Source organism: Pseudorasbora parva, chromosome 25 (assembly GCF_024679245.1).
Source record: "Pseudorasbora parva isolate DD20220531a chromosome 25, ASM2467924v1, whole genome shotgun sequence".
In the NCBI taxonomy this organism is placed as follows: domain Eukaryota; kingdom Metazoa; phylum Chordata; class Actinopteri; order Cypriniformes; family Gobionidae; genus Pseudorasbora; species Pseudorasbora parva.
Genome location: NC_090196.1, coordinates 12,169,236 through 12,191,101, shown reverse-complemented (window position 1 = coordinate 12,191,101; position 21,866 = coordinate 12,169,236). Strand labels below are relative to the sequence as shown.

Sequence of the window (21,866 nt, the reverse complement as noted above, 5' to 3'; positions counted from 1 at the left end):
AGATTCAAGATTATCATGTTGACCAATCTCAAATTCCCCACCGAACCTGTCGTTCTTCATCTAGGGACCTTGGACCATGAATAAACAAAGCAATTTAGTGCAAACGTTTGAGTTCTTGGGATAAGACCTTGGGAAAAGCCTCTGAAAACAGGGGTTGAACGACTGACAGTGTGAGGGATAATGCATGTCTCTCAAAGTGGCACGGTTGGATGATGGTGTTCAGGGGCTCTGCAGTGAGTTAAGAAAGATTAAAGAAGTCTCAAAACAATTCAGAGGGTATTAAGACCCTCTGGACCTCTTCCGAAATCCTCGGTCCATTACGTGGCAACAGTATATCAGAGACAAATTCCATACAAGCTGCACTAATAGATGGACCTTAACCGTGACCTGGAAAAGAATCAGCGTGTGACGTTTTTGATTTGGCATATGATTGTCAGCTCACATCTGCATACTGCTGTACAGTTGGAAATGTGTCCAAAATATGCACACAGGCTACTTACGTCCCATTCCAACTGTTTTCACTGGGATTGTCTTTTCTGTTGAGAATATGTTATGCAACCTGAAAGATCCACCCTGTTGGTTCAAACGCATTTCCAGCAATTTGTTTTAACAGGAGCATGAAATTGACCTCGTTTCCTTTTCTGGTTGATGTCACCGATCAAACTTTTTCCCTTCAATCACCTTGGCTGCATTCGAATACATTTCCCAATCCAATAGATTCCCAGTGGATAAACTCAAGTCTTGACCTACTTTTTTTTCTTGTTGAGTGAAAATGCAACCGTTTGTGAACGTAAAATGGGTTGCAAACTTTTAAAGTCAAGTATAATTAATAAGAGTAAGCATCACTTACAGTAACCAACAATTTGCAAGCTGTACCAAGTCGTACTATGAAGTTATTCAACTGACCTTTCCGCTTCTAGACAGATGTTTATACGAGCGTAATCCATAATGGATTTCTATTTGGAAAGCTGGCCAACTATTATTTTTTTGTTCCAGTCATCTCTTACTGGATGTTCTGCACTTTTTTTCCCAGTCTTATCCAGACGCCCCTGACATACTGACATACAAAGTACCAGATGGGTGGAAAAAGTCTCTGGTTTGGTGGAAGTTACAAGATAGCTCAATGTTCTCAGACAGTGAGTCAGCAGAGATGACTGAAGCCTTACTCATATCTGTAAACATTTGGAATGGGTCTGTAGATCTGCCTTATCTGATCCGTTTGGAGCTGTAATTGTATGGTGAGTAACATCTAGCTAAAGGTTATGATGAATTTCTTTACAGAGTTAGCATGGGGCGAGAACGTATGGCTGTGCAGGTAGATTTGGGTTTGTTTAACCAAACTGAGGCTCTGAGAGGATGGCTACAGGCAACTTCTCAGTTTGTTTATGTCTGTCGTCGAAAAAACTAATATATTTTATTCATCTGTTTTCCAGTCCCCTCATCCCCTTTCTCTTTTTTTGTTTGTTTCTGTCTCAAAAGTTAGATTTTCTCTGTAATTCAGTCTTTTATTTTTAAAATAAGCTAGAGGCTCCTTGAGGAATCAGCGTTGCGTTCAATACATCTGTGACTCTTTCGCTTTCTAAAAGGAGCATTCCCTCACATACTTATGCTTTTATGCATTTATAGCTGGATGTTTTATTATATTCATATATTTCGTTTGACATTTATGATTCAGTTTTATCCCTAGGGTTTAGTGAATTTGCTATTTATAAAGTGTAAAACCTGTAAAGTCAAGGTTGTTTGTTTCAAATAACCTCTATATATACTGTCACTTTTGGAGCCAGTAAGATCATTTTTTTTATGTTTTTGAAAGAAATCTCTCATGCTTACCAAGGCTTCATTTGTGTGATTAAAAATGCTGAAAAAATAATATTGTGAAAATTGTTTATGTATAATGTAATGTACAAAAAAATGTAATTTATAATACCTGTTGGGACACTGTGCAAATTGTGAATAAAAACAAAATGCAATTATGTGCAAGTTTCAATTTTCAATATTTTATTCAGAATACAACATAGATGACATATAGAATGTTTAAACGGAGAAAATGTACCATTTTAAGGGAAAAATAAGTTGATTTTAAATTTCATGGCATCAACACATCTCAAAAATGTTGGGACAAGACTGTGCAGCACTGTGTGGCATCCCTTCTTCTTTTTCTAACAGTCTGCAAACGTCTGGGGTCTGAGGAGACAAGTTGCTCAAGTTTAGGAATAGGAATATTGTCCCCTATTTTGTCTGTTAAAGGCTTCTAGTTTCTCAACTGTCTTAGGTCTTCTTTGTCGCATCTTCCTCTTTATGATGCGCCAAATGTTTTCTATGGGTGAAAGATCTGGACTGCAGGCTGGCCAGTTAAGTACCCAGATCCTTCTTCTACACAGCCATGATGTTGTAATTGATGCAATATGTGGTCTGGCATTGTCATGTTGGAAAATGCAAGGTCTTCCCTGAAAGAGACGACGTCTGGATGGGAGCATATGTTCTAGAATTTGGATATACCTTTTTTTGGAATGTGAAGCTCTCATGAAATCCAAACATTTCACATTGTTTCAAAATGTCTCACTTTCAACATTTGATTTATCTATATTCTTTTGTGAATAGAATGTATCTCAGATACTCTTAAATACTGAAAAATCACTCAGATACTCTTAAATACTGAGCACTCTTTGTTCATTACTTGTCACATGTTTTTTTGTTCCTCTTTATTATTTACTAGCTTTTATGTTTTGAAGCAATATTAGTTTATATATTTAAATTCTTAAAGGGGGGAGGGGGTGAAACACTCAGTTTCAGTCAATCATGTCAATCTTGAGTACCTATAGAGTAGAATTGCATCCTTCATATCTCCGAAAAGTCTTTAGTTTTATTATATTTATAAAAGAAATATAGGCTGTACCGAGTCTTTCCGAAAAAAACCGAGCGCCTGGAGGCGTATCGTGTGGGCGGAGCTAAAGAATGACGAGCGCGCAAAGCGGTGACGTCCTCAAGCGTGGAGAAACTCATGGCTATCGATCTCAGCTAATAGATATATGATCCAGAATCATTCGGAGGCTGAAATAAATTGAACAGGAGAAACAGCAACAGCAGGAAGTCCGTCTCTGTGGTATGTACTGTATTTAGTGGCCTGTCAACATTTGTTTGTCTTTACTCGCAGTTTATGAGGACATGATTCGGTTTATGGACTATTGTATGCGACTAAACCTTAGCAGTAGCAAGCAAAATGGTTTTGCACGTCAGACTAGTGTAACGTTATACATAGAACAACAATGGAGTCCGTTAGCGCATTTGAATGATGAAGCACGCGATCGTGTTGTTTACTGATGTTTACTCACGCGACGGTAGCCGACAGCATAGACATTTGAAGCAGTTTTACTCACCGGCTGCTTCCAAAGCAGGACCGAACCTTTATCGCTGGGACCGCTCCGTCAAAAACACACTTCTTTGGTGTGATTTGGTAAAGTCCTGACAGCAGTGAACGGTGGAGATCCACTTTGCGACGCGACTGAAGCGATGTTGTGAAGCTTCCCGTCATTTCTGCGTTCAAATCGGTTCAAATGCAGCGCTGCCTTCCCAGAATGCTGTGCTGAAGCGTTGAAGTCGTTTGATGTCACCAATAGGAATAAAGTGGAGTGTGGCGCGGAGTGTTTATGGGCGTGCATTTCCTCTCTCGCTCTAGTCACGCGCGCACGCACCCTACCGGGAGAAGAGCCCGTTCGGCCCATACAAGGACCTTCCGCTCTTATTAACGTCAAGCCGAGCCATACTTGAAAAAAACTCTCTGAAACTTGAGAAACTGGAAGGAGTATTTTTAACACAGAAATACTCCATCAAACGTCCAACATTAGTTTTTGAAACTTTGTCTATGTTTAGGATGGGAATCCAAGTCTTTTACAGTGTATAAAGCTCAGTATGCATGAAACAGCTTTTCACCCCCCCCTTTAATGTGTAATTGTTTTAATTAAATTTGTGTTATTATTTAAAAAAGTACTTAGAAAAAGGTAAAAGGCTATAATAATACAATAATATTTTAAGTTTTAATCAATGAGATTAATTAATGCTAAAAAAAAAAAAAGTTCAAGAATTGTTTTGGAATCGGATTGTGAGGTGCCTGAAGAGTCCCGCATTACTATCTTTGTTGAATAATCCAGAAGATAATGAGCTTTAAAAACAATTGCATATTAAATCGCAATCGCAACATTGGTTTAAAAAAAATCGCAATTAGATTTATTTCCCTAAATCGTTCAGCCCTAATTTTTAAATGCAATTTATTCATACGAAGATCATCCTACATTTTAAAAAATGTATTGGTGACGAACATAAACCAGGACAACAACCATGCCATTGGAATGCCCCTAAAATTCAAGCTATTAGGATAGAAAGGCCCCTGTATAAGTTTTTGTCTTATATTTATGTCAAATGATATAGCTACAATATCACACAAGTGCTGTTTTTGTCTTGATTTGTCTCGATTTTCCTGTTAACACTGTAAAGCTGCTTTGAAAAAATCTGTATTGTAAAAAGCACAATATAAATAAAGATGACTTGACTTTGGTGACGTGGATGATTAAGTTACTGTTGATCGTCTGTCCATCATCGTATAAAGACTTTGATTGTTCCAAACTGCTCTGGCTCGAGCATAGCTGCTCCACAACAGATCAAGTCCAGGCCGAACTTCCCGACCTCAAATGTTGTGGGCGGGGCTAAGTTTGGCTGGCAACCAAGCTAAATATACACTATATTGCCAAAAGTTTTGGGATGCCTGCCTTTCCATGCACATGAACTTTAATGGCATCCCATTAATCTGTAGGGTTTCATTTGGAGTTGGTCAACCCGTTGCAGCTTCAACTTTTCTAGGAAGGCTTTCCACAAGGTTTAGGAGTTTGTTTATGGGAATTTTTTTACCATTCTTCTAGTAGCGGATTTGTGAGGTCAGGCACTGATATTGAACGAGAAGGCCTGGCTCGCTCTAATTCATCTCAAAGGTGTTCTATCGGGTTGAGGTTAGGATTCTGTGCAGGCCAGCCAAGTTTATCCACACCAAATTCACTCAACCATGTCTTTATAGATCTTGCTTTGTGCACTGGTGCTCAGTCATGTTGGAACACGAAGGAGCCATCCCCAAACTGTTCCCACAAAGTTGTGAGCATGAAATTGTCAAAAATGTCTTGGTATGCTGAAGATTTAAGAGTTCCTTTTACTGGAACTAAGGGGCTATGCCCAACCCCTGAATAACAACCCCACACCATAATCCCCCCTCGACCAAACTATATATTTGGCAAAATGCACTCAGTCAAGTATCGTTCTCCTGGCAACCACCAAACCCAGACTTATCATTTTGGATTGCTCTAGAGTCCAGTGGCGGTGTGCTTTACACCACTGCAAGGATGTAAGGCACTGTAAGGCTTGAATGCAGCCACTCGGCCATGGAAACACATTCCATGAAGCTCTCTAAGCACTGTTCTTGAGCTAATCTGAAGGCCACATGAAGTTTGGACGAAGCAGTCTGCATGCGTAGGTGCTTGATTTTATACACGTGTGGCCATGGAAGTGATTGGAACACAAAAATTAAACGATTTGGAGGAAAGTCCCAATACTTTTGGTAATATATTTTGGAAATATGCATTAAATTAACTAGACAGATGCTCCGATCAGCATTTTTGGGGCCGATCACCTATTACCAATCACCAAGATCATGATCTGCCGATTACAGAAAGGCAGGGGAATGGGAATCTTTTATCTATAATCTTGCAGAGTTTGCACCATTTGTAGAAATGAAACTAACTCTAAATTAACTGTATTGAGAAAACTGTAGAAATAGGCTAGAGTCAAGATCTTGAAGAACCCCCAAAAGTTGATTTTAAAACATGATAACTTAAGGCTACCATAGGTCATCTTTCCCAAATAAAGCAGAGTAAAATATAATGATTCCAAACAGAGGGGTTAAGCAGACCAACACACATCAGTTCAGCTCAATGGGATGTAGGGATGTAGCCTCTTATAACACTGATTACATTTAATAATTGGCAGCTATATGTAAAACTTGTTACACCAAATACGGAATGCCAATGCCATCCTTTCTAAATAATAAGGGTGCTCGGATCAGGATTTTTGGAGCCGATCGCTAATCACATGAAGCAGTATCTGCCGATCATATAGAATTATTTATCTATTTATCATATATATTTATTTTTAGGGAATTTTAAAGACATTCATTCAATGAATTGATTATTTCTGAAAATGGGGGAATTCCCCCTTATAGATGACTCTTGTTATACATTATCTCACCTAAATCTTTGATTATGCAGTGCATTTTTGTTTTTAAAGACAATTTTTTCCGGTAGGTCTAACATTAGTATTGAGTTAAGAAATACTAAAGAAATTTAATAAATAATCAAATGTAAATTGGTCTTCCCTGAATAAATTAGATTAATCCTTACAAAAAAACAAAAACAAAAAGGTTAGTCCTTACAAAGTTGCAAAAGTTAGCCATTCAAGAGCAGTGAGTTTCATTTAAGGTTCATCAAACAACACGACAAAGAGAAATTGAGAGACGGCAGCAGTTTCTACTGCTTTCACTTTAAGAGCGAATACACAGAGATGGTTAGGCTACAGTTACACAAATGTTAACGTTCACTCGTGAGCCACGACGGGGTTTACGTGCATACTCTTCAAGAGTAGACGGTAATTTAGTACATACATGTTGTGTGTATTTGACCATTGCAGCGCAATTTGTACTCGCAAGCTTTTTGTGAGAGGGGCTGTGTGTGTGTCAGGTGTGTGTGTGAGATCACGGTCTCTTGGAGAGCGGGCGTGAGTGCTGAGTGAACACTGGCAATAGGCTACTTAACAATAAATGCAAATGATAAACTTTATTGACGATGCAACACTGCTTCGATTGTGCAAGTGGCAAATCCTGTGTCAACTGTGCAGCTTGATTTTAGTTGCAGATGCGATGCGCTGATGTGAAGCCATTTGAGCACTTTGAGAGTGAAAGAGAGAGCCCGCACGCGGTGATTCACTGTTTGTGAACTTACGTCTCACAGAAAGTTTTCAAATGACTTTGTAAGTTATTTAATACAGAATATGAATTGTACCTCACCTTCAGCATTATAATTATTTTACACGCGCTGGAAAGAGAATGAGACTGCCGCTGCATGTCATGCCTTCGCGCTCACGACAGGCGCGCGTTGTTGTGTCGTCAGCATGTGATCGGTTTATGAGATCAGCCTTTTTAGAGACCGCCAATCAATTATCCCAAAGCGATTATTGGCCGATTGAGATCGGTTGCCGATCAATCGGAGCACCCCTAAATTTAACCATTACGTGTCAATACTTGACAAATACGTTGATTCTTTTTATCCCAGTGATTATCGGACAAACTGTTGTTTAAGTGAGCTGTTTAACTTTGCATATGTTTATCCATTAGATCTTCACTATGTAACAATGCTGTCAAACACAAGAGGTTCATGTTTACTTTCCCAAGTCTCCTGCCTCTGCCTTTTCATTCAGACTGAATAGGAGGCTGTTTGATGCTGAGTCAAACCACAAGAAGCACAGCAATGCAAATGACCCTATGGGTTGTGTGGGGGACTCATGGATATTAATTAGGCTATATACACTCACCTAAAGGATTATTAGGAACACCTGTTCAATTTCTCATTAATGCAATTATCTAATACATGGCAGTTGCTTCAATGCATTTAAGGGTGTGGTCCTTGTCAAGACAATCTCCTGAACACCAAACTGAATGTCAGAATGGGAAAGAAAGGTGATTTAAGTATGTTTGAGCGTGGCATGGTTGTGGGTGGCAGATGGACCGCTCTGAGTATTTCACAATCTACTCAGTTACTGGGATTTTCACACACAACAATTTCTAGGGTTTACAAAGAATGGTGTGAAAAGGGAGAAACATCCAGAATGTGGCAGTCCCATGGGCGAAAATGCCTTGTTGATGCTAGAGGTCAGAGGCGAATGGGCCGAATGATTCAAGCTGATAGAAGAGCAACTTTGACTGAAATAACCAGTTGTTACAACCGAGGTATGCAGCAAAGCATTTGTTAAGCCACAACACGCACAACCTTGAGGCGAATGGGCTACAACAGCAGAAGACCCCACCGGGTACCACTCATCTCCACTACAAATAGGAAAAAGAGGCTACAATTTGCATGAGCTCACCAAAATTGGACAGTTCAAGCCTGGAAAAATGCCTGGTCTGATGAGTCTTGATTTCTGTTGAGACATTCAGATGGTAGAATCGGAATTTGGCGTAAACAGAATGAGAACATGGATGCATCATGCCTTTTTACCACTGTGCAGGCTGGTGGTGGTGGTGTAATGGTGTGGGGGATGTTTTCTTGGCAAACTTTAGGCCCCTTAGTGCTAATCATTGTTTAAATGCCACTGCCTACCTGAGCATTGTTTCTGACATTGTCCATCCCTTTATGACCACCATGTACCCATTCTATGATGGCTACTTCCAACAGGATAATATATATATATACAGTGAGGAAAATAAGTATTTGAACACCCAGCTATGTTTCAAGTTCTCCTACTTAGAAATCATGGAGGGGTCTGAAATTGGCATCGTAGGTGCATGTCCACTGTGAGAGACATAATCTAAAAAAACAAAAAACAAATCCAGTGATCACGATATATGATTTTTTTAAAACAATTTATTTGTATGATACAGCTGCAAATAAGCATTTGAACACCTGTCTATCAGCTAGAATTCTGACCCTCAAAGACCTGTTAGTCTGCCATTAAAATGTCCAATAATCCACCTATTATCCTTAATTAGATGTACCTGTTTGAGGTCGCTAACTGCATAAAGAGACCTTACCATCCCATACAATCAATAAGAATCCACCTACGAACATGGCCAAGACCAAAGAGCTGTCCAAAGACACTAGAGACAAAATTGTACACCTCCACAAGGCTGAAAGGTGCTACGGGGATATTGCCAAGCAGCTTGGTGAAAAAAGGTCCATTGTTGGAGCAATCATTAGAAAACGAAAGAAGCTAAACATGTCTGTCAATCTCCCTCAGACTGGGGCTCCATGCAAGATCTCACCTCGTGGGATCTCAATGATCCTAAGAAAGGTGAGAAATCAGCCCAGAACTACACGGGAGGAGTTAGTCAATGACCTGAAAAGAGCTGGGTCCACCGTTTCCAAGGTTACTGTTGGTAATACACTAAGACGTCATGGTTTGAAATCATACATGGCACGGAAAGTTCCCCTGCTTAAACCAGCACATGTCCAGCCCCAACTTAAGTTTGACAATGACCATTTGGATGATCCAGAGGAGTCATGGGAGAAAGTCATGTGGTCAGATGAGACCAAAATAGAACTTTTTGGTCATAATTCCACTAAACGTGTTTGGAGGAAGATGAATGATGAGTACCATCCCAAGAACACCATCCCTACTGTGAAGCATGGGTGTGGTGGCATACAAATAAATAGTTTAAAAAGCACAAATTGTGATTTCTGGATATATTTTTTTTTAGATTATGTCTCTCACTGTGGACATGCACCTATGATGACAATTTCAGACCCCTCCATGATTTCTAAGTGGGAGAATGTGCAAAATAGCAGGGTGTTCAAATACTTATTTTCCTCACTGTATATATATAAACATTATTTTTAACCCACCGCTCATGAATGAAGTCTATGCCACATTTCCAATGCCAGTTTGTAAAAAAATAAAATAAACCAAAAAAAAAAAAAAACTTAAACCAGAACAAGAAAACAGAGCTGAGATTGCAGTTGAAAACATTTGAGATTACAATACAATTCTGGGAATTCTCATTCTTCCACTCACAGTATTGTGCATGATATGTGTTTGTGGGAATTACTCTGGGAATGACTCATCAGTGAGTCATGGCAGTAAGGGGGGTGATTCCAGACAGCATGACACACGTGTTCCTTCAGTCAGTGGAGTACCACAAGGTGATATTTCAGGACCAATCAATTTCAGTTGTATGTTTTTTATTATGTAGAGTTTATCTAACTGCATCTGTGTGGCTGGAATCGCCTGCAGAAAGCGTTGAGAGATGCATGGTGTTCATTTTTGGCAGGAAAGTACTGAATGAGTGGTTCAAATCATTCATGTCTGAAAACCTGAAACCTGTTTGCACTCTTTTGTTTGAAGAGGTTGTTTCAGTCCAAGTAATTGTCTAGTCATCTTAGCTGGTTAATTTGATTCAGATTGTTCCGAACATTTAAAAAAAACATTCCCCCTTGGTCATCTGTTCTTTTTTTTTTTGTGCAAAATAATCATGTACCACATATCTCTGACTAACGAATGTTTAAATAGATTTGTTTTCCAGAAATTCCTAGCCAGCAGTTTGTGACGAATCTTATTCTGTCTGTGTTACATCTATCTATCTATCTATCTATCTATCTATCTATCTATCTATCTATCTATCTATCTATCTATCTATCTATCTATCTATCTATCTATCTATCTATCTATCTATCTATCTATCTGTCTGTCTGTCTGTCTGTCTGTCTGTCTGTCTGTCTGTCTGTCTGTCTGTCTGTCTGTCTGTCTTTCTGTTGGTCGGTGGGACTGACTGACTGACTGACAGACAGATAGTCCATCAAATCTGCTTCTCTCTGTCTCACTCTCTGTCTATTTGTATATTTATCTCTCTATTGGTCTATCCTATCTCTTTGTCTGTTCCTCTCCTCTACTTTTGCTGGTCTGTATCTCTTTCTGTCCATCAGTCTGTCAGGCTTTTCTGTCTTTTTGCCTGTCTGTCCTTTTATCTGCTTCTCTTCTCTCCCACTTATCTCTCCATATTTCTCCATCATGCCTACATCAGATCTCTGCAGGTTTGCACCACATGTTGCTTATGTCATGAACCTGCATGGGATTAAGCATGTCTTTCTGCACACTGTGTGGATTACAGCATGAAACACAGAAGTATTGTGTTTCATTTTTGATCTCAGAGCTCTTTGATTTTGACTGGATTATAACACAAGTGAAGCAGACCTCCACTATAAAGTTTTGTCCCTTTGGGTTGCCAGGTTAGGTATAATTAATCTCTAGGGCAACTGCTGTCCCAGTTTCATGTCTGTAGGAATGACAGTGCTGTGCATGAACCTCTGGTCTCATAAATTCCTTCCGGAAGGCGTAAGAGAGCCTGTGGGAGGTTCGGAGCCTCAATGCCAATGCAGAATAAACAGTAAACATCGTAAAAACAAAGAATAAAGCAATAAAAACACACATTTGAATGGAAACGTTGTAAAAACTTGCACTCTTTTGTGGTATACTCAAAAAGTGTGAAAGTGTTTTCTATTGTTGCTCAAAAGCCTTTGAATCCTTTAAGCCTTTGATTCATTTGATATTTAGATATGAGATCACATTTCTGAATCATATTATTTGCAGTTGTTTGTTCACTTTTTAACCATATATGGAACTATTACAAACACACTTCATTATGTATAGGTTATATTTGTGATTTCAAATCGATTAATGGCTAGACGGCTTGGTCAGAGCATCTCCAAAACTGCAGCTCTTGTGGGGTGTTCCTGGTCTGCAGTAGTCAGTATCTATCAAAAGTAGTCCAAGGAAGGAACAGTGATGCCCGGCGACAGAGTCATGGGCGGCCAAAGCTTATTGATGCAAGTGGGGAGCGAAGGCTGGCCCGTGTGGTCCAATCAAACAGATGATCTACTGTAGCTCAAATTGCTCAAGAAGTTAATGCTGGTTCTGATTGAAAGGTGTCAGAATACACAGAGCATCACAGTTTGTTGCGTATGGGACTGCATAGCCGCAGACCAGTCAGGAGGCCCATGCTGACCCCTGTCCACCGCAAACAACGCCAACATCAGAACTGGATGTGAACATCACAACTGAATCACGGAGCAGTGGAAGACGGTGGCTTGGTCTGCCGAATCACATTTTCTTTTACATCAGGTGCATGTGCGTCGCTTACCTGGGGAACACATGGCACCAGGATGCACTATGAGAAGAAGGCAAGTTTGGCAGAGGCAGTGTGATGCTTTGGGCAATGTTCTGCTGGGAAACCTTGGGTCCTGCCATTCATTTTGATGTTACTTTGACATGTACCTCCTACCTTAGCATTGCTGCAGACCATGTACACTCTTTCATGTAAATAGTATTCCCTGGTGGCTGTGGCTGAAAGCATTCTTTAGAAATGTTGGGCCATATTGATAGGATAGCATCTTGCAGTTGATGGAGATTTGTGGGATGCACATCCAGGGCACGAAGCTCCCATTCCACCACATCCCAAAGATGCTCTATTGGGTTGAGATCTGGTGACTGTGGGGACTATTTTAGAACATTGAACTCATTGTCACGTTCAAGAAACCAATTTGAAATGATTTGAGCTTTGTGACATGGTGCATTATCCTGCTGGAAGTAGCCATCAGAGGATAGTAAACATGGTTGTCATAAAGGAATAGACATGGTCAAAAACAATGCTCAAGTAGGCCGTGGCATTTAAACAGTGCCCAATTTGTACTAAGTGGCCTAAAGTGAGCCAAGAAAACATCCACAACACCATTACACCACCACCAGTCTGCACAGTGGTAACAAGGCATGATGGATCCATGTTCTCATTCTGTTTATGCCAAATTTTGACTCTACCATCTGAATGTCTCAACAGAAATCGAGACTCATCAGACCAGGCAACATTTTTCCATTCTTTACCTGTCCAATTTTGGTGAGCTTGTGCAAATTGTAGCCTCTTTTTCCAATTTGTAGTGGAGATGAGCAGTACCCGGTGGGGTCTTCTGCTGTTGTAGCCCATCCGCCTCAAGGCTGTGCATGTTGTGGCTTCACAAATGCTTTGCTGCATACCTCGGTTGTAACGATTGGTTATTTCAGTCAAAGTTGCTCTTCTATCAGCTTGAATCATTCGGCCCATTCTCCTCTGACCTCTAACATCAACATGGTATTTTTGCCCACAGGACTGCCGCATACTGGATGTTTTTCCCTTTTCACACCATTCTTTGTAAACCCTAGAAATTGTTGTGTGTGAAAATCCCAGTAACTGAGCAGATTGTGAAATACTCAGATCGGCCCATCTGGCACCAACAACCATGCCACGCTCAAAATTGTTAAATTTCTTAAATCACCTTTCTTTCCCAATCTGACATTCAGTTTGGAGTTCAGGAGATTGTCTTGACCAGGACCACACCCCTAAATTCATTGAGCAACTGCCATGTGATTGGTTGATTAGATAATTGCATTAATGAGAAACTGAACAGGTGTTTCTAATAATCCTTAAGGTGAGTGTATAATATATATAGGATTATAAGGATTATAATATGTTGAATGTGGAGTAAAATAATTTTTATTTACAAAATATTGTTTTTAAATAAAGCTACACTGCAGAACAAATGTATTTACTATATAGCCATAATATTTAATATACAGTATGTTGGTAAGTTGGGCATACACTGTGCCATTTTCTTCCAATTTCGAGCCAAATTCTAACTTGTGCGACTCTTTTTTGGGTCACACCGATTTTCAGGTTTATCGGGCGACGTTTGTCGTGAGGTGTTCGTGCAGTGTACAGGGGGAAACAAGAGGCGGCAAACCTCTCCCGATTCGGATGGTCGGATAAATTTCTGGCGTGTCAGAAATTCTGGTCACCCCTCGTGAGGTTATCGCACAGCTGAAGCAAAACCACAAACTTATTGCCCTGTTTTCCCTCACTGCATCTGCGCGAAAGCAGAAGTTTAACCATTTAATTATTAATTTAGGGCTAGCCTACTTGTTTTACTTCCACACTTTATTTATTTATTTGTATTTAATATGAATTCATATTTAGCCTACTTAATCTTATTAAGACGGGAAGTGGGAACCGTTGTCCATCTTGACACAATGTCATGTTGTCCTTTTTTCTTTTTTTTTTCCCGTTTTAATTCATGAATGCAAGTCAGTGGATATCACACAATGTGCAAACGCAGTCTCAAACCCAGTCAATTATTCCCTACAGAAAGTGAAATTAAAATCTGACAAGCAATTTCGGCGCATATTCTCAGACAACGAGCAATCTAATTCAACATGCTGATATCGTAGCCTATTGTCTTAATTATTTTCTTAATATTCCTCTTTTGGTCCATATTGTGAGAAATAAATAGAAGAGAAGTAGGCCTATTTCGTGTTAAACTAGTTGTTTTTAGATAAATCTTCTCTTACTTTTCATTGAGACTGACATTATAGACTGATAATCATTTAATTATAGACCTATAATTCCTTGTTTGATCGGGCTAAATGTTTTTAAATAGTGAGGAGAAATCCATCTATTATTTTATTATGCAGTGTGTCGATTATGCATTATGAAATTGTGTGTGTGTGGGGGGGGGGGGGGTGCAAATTAATCTAATATCTATTTAATAATAAAAGTAGGCCTAGGCTACTCTAATAATAATAATAATAATAATAATAATAATAATAATAATAATAATAATAATAATTTTAATACATAAATTCTAAATCCTCTTGATGTCGATAGGTGATGCATTTGATAGGCTATCTCTCTATAATACAGCATGGTCTATTGTTGCAACAAGGCACGGGGTTTTATTGCGTATTTTTCACCCGTACATTGTGAGCAGACAAGTCGCAGTCGACGGCCTGACCGCACAGTGAGAGCACATCAATCGTGAACTTTGGCTTTGCATCGCATGCGATCTACTCGTACAGTGTGAGCAGGTAGCCTTGCTGAAATCGCATAGAAATCGCACAGTGTATGCCCAGCTTAGTTAGAATTACAAGAATATTGTGTGCTGAAATCCATATAATTTACTGTGCCAGACATTGTGACTGTTTGACGGCACATGTATGCTTCCTTCTCCAACCACAGCAATGAAGACATAATGTAGGCCTCACACTCCCTTCCTCCCCTGTCAAATGTAAATTTTGTTTTCTCCTTTTTGACTCTGAGTCGCCGTAAGAAAGACAACATTTCTGTGAAATGACATGGTGACACCAATGATTTCCAATTACATGCCTGTCAATCAAAACCTGAAGACGTACTGATAAAAGAAAACAGAATGGATTGACAGCAGACGTAATCACATCATCTGTATAAATGTATTTTAAGTTCTTGAATGTGGCTGCCTATGACAGATGACACAAATATGTTTAACTACTTCTCATGCTCACAGACAGACGTAGAAGGAAAGATGATAGTGGCATTGGCTGACCCAAAGCCTGCCTGACCCAAAGTGTTATAATTTTAGACTCAAGCCTCTCACATGGTCTGGAACAAGGACGGCGTTTGGAAATAAACTTGGAATTTAGCTTAATTGTAGTTTACGGATTTAGGAGGGGCCAAGTGTTCAACTTCATTTTCTTGCATAAATAGAGTGTGAGTATAGGCCAGAGACATGGGGTTTGGAAGCCACAAAAGGACTTTGAAAAACTTCAGAGGCAGACAGGACATTCTGACTTCTACTGTTTCAAAACATTATGCCGTACAAGACAAACATTGGCCTCATAATGCATAGCATACGGTTTAAAATTATACTTTAATTAATGAATGAGGTAGAAACATTATTGTCTTTCAGAATCGGCAACAGCTTGCACATTAAGGAGTCAATGTCAAACTAATTTAGTAAAGCTAAAAGAAACGTTACAGCTATGAATATAATTTTTAATGTAGATAAGTCTAGAATTAGTTTCCGTTTATATTACGCTTTATATAAATGGACTTTTTAAAAATAATAAAATTCACTAGAAATTTTTCAATTGGAGACCTGGATTTTTTTTTTTACAGTGTATAAATGCAAGGACTGCCGATGGCCGAGAGTTGTAACTTTAACTGTGCTGCATCTTCATGAAAGTCTATCATTTGAAAGTGTTTTTAAGCCTTTCCAATTTAAACATTTCAAGCGCAAGAAGATGCAGAAGAACTTGCGCGTGTCTGACAGAAAGCCGCGTCTGACAACACACGTATACTGAATTGAGCTCTCTTTCATGTCTTCTTGTAACGGACAATAGCCCCATTTCCACTGAAATTACCCAGAACAATTTGTACCAGGAACATTTTTCCCCCCAGACCTGCTACTGTCTGCGTTTCCACTGCGGTCTAAAGTGCTTTGAAGATTAGGCAAATTAGTCCGGTGATGTAGGACTGTTCGCGACTGCTGCTTCCAGTCTGTGATGGACAGTAATCATTTTTATACGCCACTAGCCACGTTTACGTACACATTTTTTGTCATTCCGATTAAAATCACTCAGATTGAAAGATTTTGTGGGCTGTTAACATGAGACGTTACCTAAAACAATCTGGTGTTTACATGCGCTTACTTTTAATCACAATCATTTTTTGACATGCAATTTGTCTGCCGCATCAAAAATGTTGACCTGCTGTCCTCTCCACCAGCTGGAATGTGTTAACTGTAGCCATAGCAACTCTTAAAGGACAACTCCGGTGAGAAATGAACCTAGGGGTAATTAACAGATGGTTACCGAGTAGATCGTTCTCTGGGATACGTTTTCTTGAAAATAGAATGTAAAGAGTTTTATCTCTAAAAACAGATTAGCTTATAACACTAGTCTATGGGGCACAGGGTAGACACAGGGTGGTAAAATTAAATCGCTAGTTTATACCACTAAAAAGGCTCAAAATAGCCTCACACTAACACGGCAGCATAATGAGGGTCCCTACATGCAAACCGAAGCATTGAGAACTTTGTAAGAGTACAAACAGTTTAATAAGAAGATACGTTGTAAACATAGTGCCTTAAGCGCTCACGGACAGGCACCATCTCGAAAAACAGTCTCGATGAATCGATCTACGAGCGCTGTTCTAAGTGAGCTGGTCGATAGGAATTAAGTTTGTGAAATGTAATAACATGGACATTTTTTTATTTATTATTTATTTATTTTCTTTGTTGTGTTCAGTGTTTTCTTCCGGAAACAACGGACCATATGAGAATCCAAGTCACAGTTCATCACTTAGCAGAGCGCTCGTGGCTCGATGAGTCGAGACTGTTTTCCAAGATGGCCCCTGTCCGTGAACGCGTAATGCACTATGTCTATAAACTGTCTTCTTATTAAACTGTTAGTACTCTTACAAAGTTCTCAATGCTTCGGTTTGCATGTTGGGACCCTCATTATGCTACTGTGTTAGTGTGAGGCTATTTTTAGCCTTGTTAGTGGTATTAACTAGCGATTTAATTTCACTACTCTGTGCCCCATAGACAAGCGTTATAAACTAATCTGTTTTTAAAGATAAAACTCTTTACATTCGATTTCCATGAAAACGTATCCCAGAGAATGATCTACTCTGTAACCATCTGTTAATTACCCCTAGGTTCATTTCTCACTGGAGTTGTCCTTTAACAGCCAGCAGGACTAATACGGTACTATAAAAGCTATTTATTTGTTGTAAATAGGGATGCACCGATACCATTTTTTTAGAACCGATCCGATATTGGAGTATTGGTCAATACCGATACTAAACCGATCCGATACCAATGCAGTTTTGTTTAAAAATTCTATGTAGAATTTCTAAACCTTAGTGTGTTGAATTGAAAATCACTCTTTTGTGAGTTAAACACTGGGTTAGGGTTAGGGTTCGGGTTAGGTAACATGATTTACAGCAATAAACGCCAGCAAGATAAAGTCATTTATGAGAAACCATAGACAGTTATCTACAGATCAAGCATAATAACAGAAACAATAAATCATCATGGAGAGAGTTTCGTGTTGACTGTCGTAACCGAACGCGACACAGTTTAAAGCTGAATGGAGAGTGACTGACAGCCACAGCGGAGGGAGAATGCATTGACTTGAACTTGAATTTAATGACTTAAATATTAATCTGTACTCACAATAAACTTCAGAACACGTATAATATAGTGCACGAATCGCTGATGATGCTTTATAATGTTTTTGTGCCTTTTGTGGGGCACTGGGGCTTAACAATAACACAGAATATTATGCGCACAGTATCAAATTTGGATCGGTCTTGTCTGTCCGATACCCAATCCGGCAAATAATGGCGGATCAGAGCCGATACCGATCCTGAGCATCCCTAGCTGTAAAGTATAATAATCATCAGAAGAAAAAAAAAATCTTCTGTCAGGCACAGTTGAAGTAAAAACTGCCTGAGACAATATACGCTGTCAAGATGAGAGGGTGTAGCCAGGCTATGTCTGTCTCATTATTCCAACATTATCTTCATAACTTCTTACAAAAATAAAAAGCTTACCCCTCAAAAATATTTACTTTCATCCCTTATTAGCATTAGCAGGTTGTTTACATGGTGAAATGAATAACGAGTATGGAAAAGATTCAAGCTGTGCTGCTTTTGCTGGTTATGTATTTGTTTACTAAAGAGGTAATTAACAAAATGGAGGAAAAGAGCACTAACGTATTCTGAAAGCTTGTAAAGCTGGATTTAAAATGACAATAATGTATGTTATTATCAGCTATTACGGACTTTAACTGTGAGATGGCAGAAACGAACGTGCCATCAGACAGAAAGAGCAAGACTGATTTTTATTGAACGAAGACAGTTGTTGTCAGATTTTGTTGGTGATTTCAAATGTTAAATTTAGTCGCAAGTTTGGAAAGTTTGATGTTTCCCCATTCAAAGAGAGAGGAGCTGCACTTGCGTACCCGAGAGCAGTTTCAAAGATGGCCGCCGAGTGAAATGACTTGTCTTAAAGGGACTTTAATTGTATTAAGTTGGGAATCAGTGATTTTATAAAACATCTTCAAATCTCTTTTCAAAAAAGTGTCCAAAAGCTATTGGTGCCAAACTTATTTGTAATCAAATTTGCACTTGAGCCCTGTTTGGCACGGCACAATGACAAACCGTTCTCAGCCCAGATTCCTCAGCAAGGAATTGGTCACTTGTCTGTTGCCTAACTACCAGTTTCTCTGTAGCTGGCACAGTATTTGAGCGATGTGTAAACAAATTAATAATAAAGTTAACAGAAATATCTGATCATCCCCCATAACACTGTCTGCAAACTCTTCCTTTCCAATACAACGGCGTATGCATTCCAATGAGCTCCATTATCAACCCCAGAGTGGAAAATGATACCATATCCATACCGGCTTGGCCACTGTGGCCTAAGGGTGGAATAGCACCTATAGAGTATTTGATTTGTAAACGCTAATTAAGATTTACTGATCAGAGTTGTAATGTTTTCCATTTTTGGCAATCGGTCTGATAGGACTGCTGTTATAATGTCCGACTGATTAATGGAGGAAAATATTCATTTTACATTCTTTTTTCCCTCTCTTTAAGGAGACGCTCATGGTCCTTTTTTTCGGATCTGGCCTGCAGATCACAACGAACTGGACATCTGGAGAGCCGGCAGGATTCCCAGGTGGGCCGATCCATCTGTCTGGCATTGTTCTGATAAATAAAGATTATGTGTTTTACATTTATTTACATATTTTGTTCCGGCCATGGCAAGTTCAAAGGATCTAATTTTATGATGCAGACTGGAGCCACTGCAGGAATTAACCCTTCAGATACTGCCATGAGATGCATGTAGCTCAATATAATGCTCATTGGTGGAGTTTTTTTTTTTTTTCTTCAGGAGGAATTTGGCAATTTGAAGAACTAGGTGTGCCACTAAAACTTATAATTAAGGAATAAATTACCCTAATTTAACTCTTTTTACCCTAAAAAAATTAAAATAGGTCTTGTTCAATTTAACAATAAAATAATAAATAATTTTAACACATAAATAGACATTTGAAAATACTTTTTTTTTTAAAATTAATATGTATTTTTTTATTCTTTCATTTTATTTTTAAATAGTAATAGTTCTTTTTATGACAGGAGCCCTATCGGAAATGTATAAAACATCTGTTTATATATATATATATATATATATATATATATATATATATATATATATATATATATATATATATATATATATATATATATATGAAAAGAAGTTGTCATTGTGTCGCTTGTATTTTTCATGCTAAAAAGTTGAATTTGGCTTGACCTACCTTTTTGCCTTGGGATACAAAATGTCCCAAAGTTAATAAAGACTAGTTGAGAGATACGGTGAACACACCCTCGTAAGTTCATCAAAGAGCGAGGCCAAAGGTTAAGCTGAAATGTGTGACTTACAGAGACTCTGCTGACAGACCGACGGCGACGTCAGTGACAGGACTGTTATTACAGTATTATTACAGCATTATTACAGCATTGTTAACATCACACACATCACTGTCTGTAAAAAAGGACCTTTTGTCGTGTCATTGAATGTTTGCAGATCACCCATACAACTGAAATCAAGCGGAATGAAATAATTGCATTCACATCTTCGCGCTCCTATAAAGCACAATCTGTCTCCCACATGTCAGATATGTTAAGTTATCTGCTGCGATCCATCTTCTCTTCAAAGTGAAGCTTTGTGTTTGAGGAATGCACTGGCTGAAGTGAAAAATGTCTATTAATAAGCCGTGCCCTGTTGGGGACCCTATTTCAGCAAAAAATATGTCATGTCTACTTAGGGTGTCGCTGACTTGTCTATGTGAAAACAGGCTTCAAAGCAGGACATAAGCATCAAACTTAAGAAAACAGGCTATCTGCTGGGCACATCACTCTTGTGGCTTGAGAAGAAAACAAAATGTGTGCTGTTCTGGGGGAGCTGTAGAGGCTGGAAGCATGTATATTCATGTTGACAGTCTGAGAAATCTTTAAATGAGGGTTTTAAATGATTGTACCTTCAAGGGCAGAGATTTGTGCGTGCATGGGATTTGAGAGAAGCCTTCGGGGAATACACTTAAAATTGCGCCGTGGTCGTTGACACTTACTTGCATGTGCTGTTTTTAGAGTGTTAACACTTGGCATGTTTGGATCATTTATAACGAACCCTAGTTTGATTGCTCTGTTAGTGCGGTTCATTTAAATTAGTGTCAACGCTGTCATTTGAACCCTGGTGCGCACCAAACAAATGGACCGAGACCACTAGAAAGATGGCTCTCGCTCTGCCTTCAAACAAACTCTGGTGCGGTTCGACTGAAATATGAACGCAGCATGGACCAAAGACATGTAAATGAACCAAAAACGGGACATGATGTCACAATATGCGACCCTAAATATGCGACCCTCTGTTTGTGTGTGTGAAGAAGGGTTTCCTGACGCTGTTTTGACTCCTTTACACATTTTGGTATCTTTAATTTCAGTGTTCAAATGACAATGTGAACGCTGAGTGGATCGGGACTAATTGTTGTTGTTTTTTGGTCCGGAAAAAAAAAAAATGAACCAAGCGAACCGAATTACAAGTATAAACTACGTGGTGTTATTGACTATATATGATGAAAACATGTTTTGTGCTGAAATTCTCAAGTTGCGCAGTTTATTAGCTTTTTGTTCGCTTCACCCAATGTTTATTCACTGGTCAGTTTCAGCTCATGCAACTACCGAACAATATTGACAGTAATTTGATAATTAACATTGAAAGATAGATTTTTTTCATTGGGTTTTGGATCGTGCCAGAGAAAAAAGCTGTGTGACCATCAAAATGGCACTAAAAAATGAAAATCCCCCACTGGATTGGATTTTGAAACATGAGTTTATGATATTATAAGTAGTGCACAAATGGTAACGAATTGTACCTGAAATCGTATGACTTTAAAAAAAAAATATTTGATTATACAAATTTTCGGTTGAATTCATATTGCCTTTAAAGCACTCCAGACTCTTTTCTTGAACTTGATTCTCTCTCAAGGGATTGATAGACATACAACCGTGTTCAAGTTACAGAACTTTAACCTTCATCATTCCAGCCTTGTATAAACAGCCTCTGAGGCATTTACTTATGTTTCTGACTACCTAGAGGCCTGTATTCTGAGCCGTGGTAGTTATTGACTGCTCCATTATATATGCTGTCTTGAGG

The 21,866-nt window shown here is 38.9% G+C and overlaps 1 protein-coding gene across 4 annotated transcripts in view; it reads left to right on the top strand.

Moving 5' to 3' along the window:
• LOC137064956 (zinc finger protein 469) overlaps positions 1-21,866 on the top strand; it is a 419,911-nt gene that overhangs the window by 275,931 nt on the left and 122,114 nt on the right. For all 4 annotated transcript variants that reach the window (XR_010901582.1, XM_067436517.1, XM_067436516.1 and 1 more), the window contains one exon: positions 19,247-19,328. The gene's annotated coding sequence lies outside the window, so the exon portion shown is untranslated. The remainder of the gene's footprint in view (positions 1-19,246; positions 19,329-21,866) is intronic.